Source organism: Arachis ipaensis, chromosome B06, assembly GCF_000816755.2.
Source record: "Arachis ipaensis cultivar K30076 chromosome B06, Araip1.1, whole genome shotgun sequence".
Taxonomy (NCBI): domain Eukaryota; kingdom Viridiplantae; phylum Streptophyta; class Magnoliopsida; order Fabales; family Fabaceae; genus Arachis; species Arachis ipaensis.
This window is the reverse complement of record NC_029790.2, coordinates 34,099,289-34,108,100: the sequence shown is the minus strand read 5'-3', so window position 1 is coordinate 34,108,100 and position 8,812 is coordinate 34,099,289.

Genomic DNA, 8,812 nt, shown 5'->3' with positions numbered 1-8,812 from the left:
CCTTTCCTTGTTTATAATTTTGGTTTATTGCATGTTTGCTTGTCTTAGTTAGCCTAGGATTAGTTTAATTTTGAGCATACATAGGTTAATTTTCATGTGGATCATGCATTTATGGATATTTGAATGTTGTGGGGTTGAACTTTTGATTGAGCTAAGGCTTAGTACCTTTGAATTTGAGAAATTTTTTTTTTGGAAAAACAGGGCATCGTGCGTGCGCACACCCTTGTGCGTACGCAAGCAATATCTATATTTCACTTCTTGTGCGTGCGCACCGACCTGTGCGTGCGCACACTAGCTTGTGCGCCCTCTGTTGGAAGTGCTCGCGCGGCTTGTGCATAGGCGCTCCCCTGTTTTTCTTGCGCTTTGTGCGTGCGCACACAAAGCCCTTTTTGCGCATGATGAGACGCAGAAGCTGGTGAATTAAAAATTATTAAATGGTTATGTTGCAAGTATAGTTCTTAACTCACCGAAAATCTGCCTATCAATTTAGAAATATGTCACAGAGAATTAAATTAAAAATTACTGGGAGTTTTAAGTCCCAGGTCGTCTCCCAACGAGTTGCAGAAAAGTGTGCTACCTTATTAATCAGATGTGCCAATAAGTTGAGCTAAGTAAATTGGAATGTAAATTGAGGAAATTTAAATAATATGAATAAAAGCCTTGACTGGGAGTTGATTGGTTGGAATTTCTATTATTGGTGGAGTGAATGTAAAATTAATTTATAATTAATGGTTGTTTTGTTTGGTTATCCTTTACCAAGTAAGGGAAAGTCAAACAAGCTGGAATGCCAGATCTGTTCACAAGTTGTAACCCACTTAGTTCAAAGGGATTGGCGTTGGTGACAGGATAGCAATCCAACATTTAACCCAATTACAAATTTTTCTTCAATCCTTCCAACTCAAGAATTCCTTTTAATCAACTTCCCATCAAGTAAGGAAACTACTCACGCATTGTAAATAAAGAATCCAAAGCATATGAAAGGGAATTAAAAGAAGACATGATTATTGGAATTGAAATTAAATTAAAAAGAAATAATCCTTGCATTAAATAATCATAAAAGTATTCAAATAACAAAATTGAACAAAACAAGGAACATAGAAGAATGAAACCAAGTTAAGAAAACAAACTAGAATGATGAAGTCTTGATGAGAAAATAACTCTTCTCAATGTTCCAATGCGAAGACCAATTGAAAATTAAAATTCTAAAACCTAGAGAGTAAAACTAGATCTGAAACTGTCTCTGAATGAATCCGTTCCTTGTTTCTGCGTGTTCTCTGACTCTAGTCTGTTGTTCCGGGCCGAAAACTGGGTCGAAATAGGGCCCAAAATTGCCCCCAACGAATTCTGCAGATTATGCAGATCGCACATGTCACGCGATCGCGTCATCCATGCGGACGCGTCATTCGCGCTTTTCCTCGCCACGCGTTCGTGTCGTCCACACTACCGCGTCGCCAAAACTTTTCCGATTCGCGCGGCCGCGTGAGCCATGCGGCCGCATCACTGCGATTTGCTCTCCTTCGCGCGGTCGCGTGAGCCATGCGACCGCGTCACTTCTCGCTGGTTATCTCCTCAAATTCTTGTATTTCTTCCATTTTTGCTAGCTTCCTTTCCAATCTCCAACTCATTCATGCCCTATAAAGTCTGAAACACTTAACACACAGATTACGGCATCGAATGGAATAAAGGGGAATTAAAAATAAATAATTAAAGTCTCTAGGAAGCAGTTTTCAAACATGTAATAAGTTTAGGAAGGAAATCTAAATGCATACTAATTTAATGAATAAGTGGGTAAGGATCATGATAAAACCACACAATTAAACACAATATAAACCATAAAATAGTGGTTTATCAACCTCCCCACACTTAAACATTAGCATGTCCTCATGCTTAATTGAAGGAGATAAGGAAATAAGTATGAACATGTAGAAACTCATGAAATGCAGTGCAAACCTACACATATATAAATAAATGCAACTATATGATTCTTGTCTACTTAATCAAAAGTAAATAAGCTCTTCAAAACAATTACAAATCAAATTCCACTAATTTTATCATTACACAATAAAACAGATAAAAGTGCAAGAAAATAGCTCATGAAAGCAAGGAACATGAAAATTCAAGCATTGAACCCTCACTGATAATGTATGTGCGCTCTGATCTCTAGTGTATAGGGTGGTCACTCTATCCTTCTCTAATCATGCTTTCTAACTTTTGTTCTTCTCCTAACCAATCAACAATAGTTAATATACCAATACAAACATCATGAGGTCTTTTCAAGGTTGTAATGGGGCTAAGGTATAGGCAGGGGTGTATATTTGGTCAAGTGAGCTAATAAATTGAATCTTTAATTAACCCAAGCTCTAATATAACTTGTATACACTTAATGTCATCTTTAAAGTTCATACCTAGCTACCCAGAATTCCCTTTTTCAATCCATACTCATGTATCAACTTATATTTTTGGTTATATCATATGTGCATTGATCTTCGAATTCTGAATTCAACATTGGGGTAATTTTGTCCCCTTATTTATTGATTTTTCATATTTATTATTATTTTTTTTATAAATAAAGCTTGTCAATGCACATAGATTTTTAATTCTTGTAGTTTCACATGAGTAGGTATCCAAATTCCCTTTAAATTTTCATGATACATTCCCTTAACAACTTTTGTTCCCACAATTTCTCATACTTAACTAGCACACACAATTCTATCTTAAGCTAACTAAAGATTCAATTTGGGATATACGATTGTTTTTCGGCTTAAGGTTAGTAATGTGATAAAATATCGAACAAATGGGAATAAAAGGCTCAAAGTGGTTAACAAAGGTAATTGAAAAGGGTAGGCTTAATTTGGATGAGTGAGTTTAAACAAATAATGGCCTCAATCATGTGCAAGCATGCAAATATAATAACTATTGGACATATAAGATAAAACAAAATATAGATTACAATCATAGAGAAGTAAACACACAAGAACGAAATAATTATGGTTAAATAATGTAACCATTCATAAAGGCTCAAATCTTTCACAAGATGTGTGTTCTTTAACTCAAATATCATGTTCCAAATACAACTCAAGAAAATTTATCATAAAAATTTTGAAAAATTAGTGAAATTTTGTTCCAAAGATAGATTTTTAAAAGAAACTTACTGTCTTTTCAATCAAGTAGAACATGCATGCAACTATCCTAACCTATGCAATTTATTCTATTCTATAAAGGAAAGAAAATCTAACTAAAATATCCTAATTATTGGTGCCAGAGAAGAGAATTTACCTCCGGAAGTTAGGTACTGACCGACCTCCCCACACTTAAAGCTTTGCACCGTCCTCGGTGCCATCTGTCAGAAACAGGGGTGGGCTGGTAGCAGTATCTCCACAGGCGGGGCCGTCATGGCTCCCTGTGCTGGTGAAGGAAGTGGAGTCCGGGGTGTCTGAGTCTCTAAAATTTCCCTTGAGTAGCTCCTTGAGGTGTTTGAATCGGCACTCTCTCATCTTTGCTTTCTGTTCTTGTCGATCCAACCGTTCGATTATCTGCTGGAGCAATTTCTCAGTTGTAGATGCTTGTGGTGTTGAAGAAGGATTATCTTCAACTGGAGCAGTAGGAAGGCTTGTAGTGGCTGCTAAGAGTCTGAAGTATTTCCCGTTAGGGACATACTGATCGTCCTGTGGAAGCATGGCTTTGGTGTCCCCAGCTCTGTAGGAGACTCTGGCTGCTAAGACAAGATCTGAGACCAGGGCGGGGAAAGGTAAGTTGTCCGCAATTTGTACGTGTTCCATAGCATTCCGGATGTGTTTTGCGAGATTCAGAGGTTGGTCTGTAAGGATGCACCATAGTAGAACAGCCATGTCTGCAGTGAAGGAGGACTCATGAGTGCTCGGAAAGACGTAATGGGACATGATCTGTGCCCATACGCGAGCCTCCAAGGTAAGTGCTGAAGCCAAGATTCCCTTAGGGCGGGTACGGTGGTATCCGTAGATCCAATGGCTGCCAGGTAATGCAATGACTCCGAGAACGGAGTCTCAGTTGAATTGGTATCTCTGACGCTGAAGGATGGCTACTTGAAAAGCGTCCATTCTTGCTGGAATAGGGGGAAGACTCAGAGCTTGCTGAATGGCCTCTTCTGTGATGGGGACTTGCTTTTGCCGGACATAAACAGACTGTAGGGTCGGCATGTAGAAGTTGGAGTAGAACTCAACTACCCAAGAAAGATTGACCTGCCTCGGCTGTCTCTGGAGAAAACCCCATTGTCTTCGCTCAAGTTGCGGCTCAACAAAGGTGGCAATATTGGACGGGAGGATAAGAAGATATTCATTGTTATAATTCCTTTCTGCCATGATAGGGAACATCTGCTCACAGTAGCGATTGGAAAATCGCGCAGTGTCCTTTGCTGGAAAGGCTTTCTCTTTTTCGTCAACCTTTATTATCCGCTTAACACTTTTTGTTGAGGGCTTAACTGTGGTTGAAGAAGGCTCTGCCACTAATGCTCTTTTAGTTCCTCTTCTTGCTGGTGGTTTGGAAGTTGCTTTCTCCTTTCCTTTCTTGGTGGCCATCTTGAAAGAAGGGAAGAGAAAGAAAATTAAATTTAAAGAGATATATAGCAAGGAAGGAAACGGAAAAGAGGGTGAATGATGCACAGCAAAATGTAGATGACAGTAACACATGCTCTCGAGTACATATGAAAAGCCATCAATGGAAAATAGCTAGTGCATACAAAGTCAAGTGAATGCAAGGTGTTTATTGGCATGCCGAAAAAGGGCATGAGTGGCATAGACCAAGCATTACTTCGTAACAAACCATCACGTTTGTATTGACAATTGAATTCAATTAATAAAATAATAATGAAAAGTTGTGAAAAGCAAGCATTAAATAGTATAGCAACATAGAGAAGTGCATAATGTCACATGAGCTTTTTCACAAACACATAGCATGCATGGTGAATAGGGTATAGAAAATATGAAGATGAACATGCAAGCAATCCCTTAAGTGGGAGAAAAATAATTGTCAAACAATTTGCAATAATCCACAAGCATATAATGAGGGATGATAACTCAAAAGGTTTCTAACACCATGTAAAGAAAAGAAAAGAAGAAGAAGGAAAAATAAAAATCTGAAAAGAAAAAGAAAAGAAAAAGAAAATAATAATATATATACATAATATAAGAAGAATTATAGGAAAAAGAGAAGAAGGAAGAAGAAGGTAAGACCTTGTTAATGGTGGTAAGAGAGATAGAGAGTGAAAGGTGAGATAGAAGGGGGAAGGAAGAAATAAGGAGGGAAAAGAAAAATTAGGATTTGGGGGAGAAAAAGATAAGATAATTTGGCAATTTAGGTTGAGTTGTGCGGCGCATGCGACGCGGCCGCGTGGGGCACGCGTTTGCGTGGGTGGGCGTCAGGTAAGGGGACGCGATCGTGTCAGTCACGCGGTCGCGTGATCCGTGTTACGCTGCTGGCGCGAGTGCAGCCTCGCTCCAGCACAACTCTCTGTTCGATTTATTTTAATTACCAAATTAGGGTGATGCGATCGCGTGGGTCACGCGATCGCATGAGTGTGCGTTATAAAATGGGTGACGCGGCCGTGTCGGCAACGCGGTCGCGTGAAAAGGATTGTGCTTCCAGCACCAATCCAGCACTACTCTTGCACAATATCTCAGTGTGCACCCTTTTACGTCGAAAGTTCAGGGCACGCAGCCGCGTGGGGCACGCGGTCACGTGGGAGGTCAGGATTCCCATGCGACGCGAACGCGTCAGGGACGCGGTCGCGTGGGTCGATTTGTGCCATTGGCATGCCTCCAGCCGGATTCCAGCCGAACTCTCGGTTCGTTTATTTGTTTTCTCCACCCCATTTGCGATGCGAACGCGTCGCTGATGCGATCGCGTCGCGCGGCGAAAAACCCCTTTTTTTTGAATTAAAAAGAAATATGAAGACATGAAATGCAAATGCACGAAAGCACTAATAAAGAGGAGAGTTATTAAAGAAGAAAAACTAAAAGTGAAGAAAAGAACGATCATACCGCGGTGGGTTGTCTCCCACCAAGCACTTTGCTTTAACGTCCGTAAGTTGGACGCTCCACTAGCTCAATCGGCTGCTATGTGGGGATCTTCCAGGTGGAAGATCTCAAGCTCCTTATTTTTCTGTACCTTCTCGCCATGGTACAGCTTCAGGCGTTGTCCATTAACCTTAATAAGTTCAGAACTTGAAGGATGGCTTAGGTGATAAACTCCGTACGGTTCAGCCTTCTCTACTCTGTATGGACCTTCCCATTTTGATCTCAACTTACCGGGCATGAGCCTTAGTCGAGATTTGTAAAGGAGGACAAAATATCCAGGTTGAAACTCTTTCTTCTTGATGTTCTGATCATGCACAGCTTTCATCTTTTCCTTGTAAATTCTGGAGTTCTCATAAGCTTCTAGCCGAAGGTTCTCCAGTTCCTGCAGTTGCAACTTCCTTTCAGCTCCGGCGTTCTCAATTCCCATGTTGCACTCCTTAACTGCCTAGAAGGCTCTGTGTTCTATTTCAACTGGGAGATGACAAGCTTTTCCATAAACCAAGCGGAAGGGAATCATCCCAATGGGCGTCTTGTATGCCGTTCTATATGCCCACAGTGCATCTTGTAGCCTGGTGCTCCAGTCTTTTCTGTGAGGCTTTACTATCTTTTGCAAGATACGCTTAACTTCTCTGTTTGATACCTCGGCTTGCCCATTAGTTTGGGGATGGTAAGCTGTTGCAACTTTATGGATTATCCCATGCTTCTTCATCAATCCTGTTAGTCTCCTGTTACAAAAATGGGTGCCTTGATCGCTCACGATTGCTCGTGGTGACCCAAAGCGACATATAATATGGTTTCTCACAAAGGAAACAACAGTGTTAGCATCATCAGTGCGGGTAGGAATTGCTTCTACCCTTTTGGAAACATAATCCACAGCTAACAATATATAAAAATATCCATTAGAATTTAGAAATGGACCCATGAAGTCAATGCCCCAAACATCAAAAATTTCACAGAAGAGCATATATTGTTGAGGCATCTCATCCCTCCTGGATATATTACCAAATTTCTGGCATGGGGGCAGGATTTACAAAACTCAGCAGCGTCTCTAAAAAGAGTAGGCCACCAGAATCCGCAGTCTAAGATCTTTCTAGCTGTTCTTTGAGGGCCAAAATGTCCTCCGCTCTCAGATGAGTGACAGGCCTCTAAAATGGACTGGAATTCTGATTGAGGCACACAACGTCTAATTATCTGGTCAGCGCCACATCTCCATAAATATGGGTCATCCCATATATAATATTTAGACTCGCTTTTCAACTTGTCTCTTTGATGTTTAGAAAAATGTAGAGGAAATGTGCGGCTAACTAAATAATTAGCAACAGGTGCATACCAAGGGATTACCGCAGATACTGCTTGCAGGTTGTCAAAAGGAAAATTATCATCTATAGGAGTAGAATCATCCTTAATATGTTCAAGGCGACTCAAGTGGTCTGCTACTAAATTCTGATTACCACTCCTATCCTTTATTTCTAAATCAAATTCTTGTAACAGTAGTATCCAACGTATAAGTCTTGGTTTGAATTCCTTTTTAGCTAATAGATACTTTAGAGCTGCATGGTCCGAATACACTACTACTCTAGTACCATATAAATAGGCTCGGAATTTATCCAGAGCAAAAACAATAGCCAGAAGCTCTTTCTCAGTAGTAGTATAATTGGACTGGGCAGTGTCTAAAGTCTTAGACGCATAGGCAATAACAAAAGGATCCTTACCTTCGCGCTGAGCCAGCGCTGCTCCTACTGCATGGTTGGAAGCATCGCACATGATTTCAAACGGCTGACTCCAGTCTGGTCCTCTCACAATTGGGGCTTGAGTTAGAGCAGTCTTCAGCTTATCAAACACTTGTTCGCAATCCTCACTGAACTCGAACTTAATATCCTTCTACAGTAATCTGAACAAGGGAAGTGCCACCTTACTAAAGTCTTTAATAAATCTCCGGTAGAAACCTGCATGGCCAAGGAACGAACGGACTTCCCTCACAGAAGAGGGGTAAGGTAAACTAGAAATAACATTCACCTTTGCTGGGTCTACAGAAATACCATTATTAGATACCACATGTCCTAATACAATCCCTTGTTTTACCATAAAGTGGCATTTTTCGAAATTCAATACAAGGTTTGTGTTAACACATCTATCTAATACTCGAGATAATCCATCTAAGCAAAGGCTAAAAGAATCACCATAAACGCTAAAATCGTCCATAAAAACTTCCATACAGTCCTCAATAAGATCAGAGAAAAAACTCATCATGCACCTTTGGAAGGTAGCTGATGCATTGCACAAGCCAAAGGGCATTCTCTTATAAGCATATGTTCCAAAAGGACATGTAAAAGTAGTCTTTTCCTGATCCTCAGGAGCTATATGAATCTGGAAATAACCTGTGTAACCATCTAAAAAGCAATAATGTGATTTACCTGACAGGCGATCCAGCATTTGATCAATGAATGGAAGTGGGTAGTGATCCTTACGGGTAGCTTGGTTGAGACGCCTGTAATCAATGCAGACTTTTCAAGCATTCTGAACTCTAGTTGCTATGAGCTCTCCATGCTCACTCTTCACTGTAGTGACTCCAGATTTCTTGGGCACCACTTGTACTGGGCTTACCCATTCACTGTCTAAAATGGGATATATGATACCTACTTCTAATAGTCTGGTCACTTCTTTTTTGACAACTTCCAAGATGGTGGGATTCAATCTTCTCTGGGGTTGACGGACAGGTCTTGCTCCCTCTTCTAGAAATATTCTATGCTCGCATACTTGAG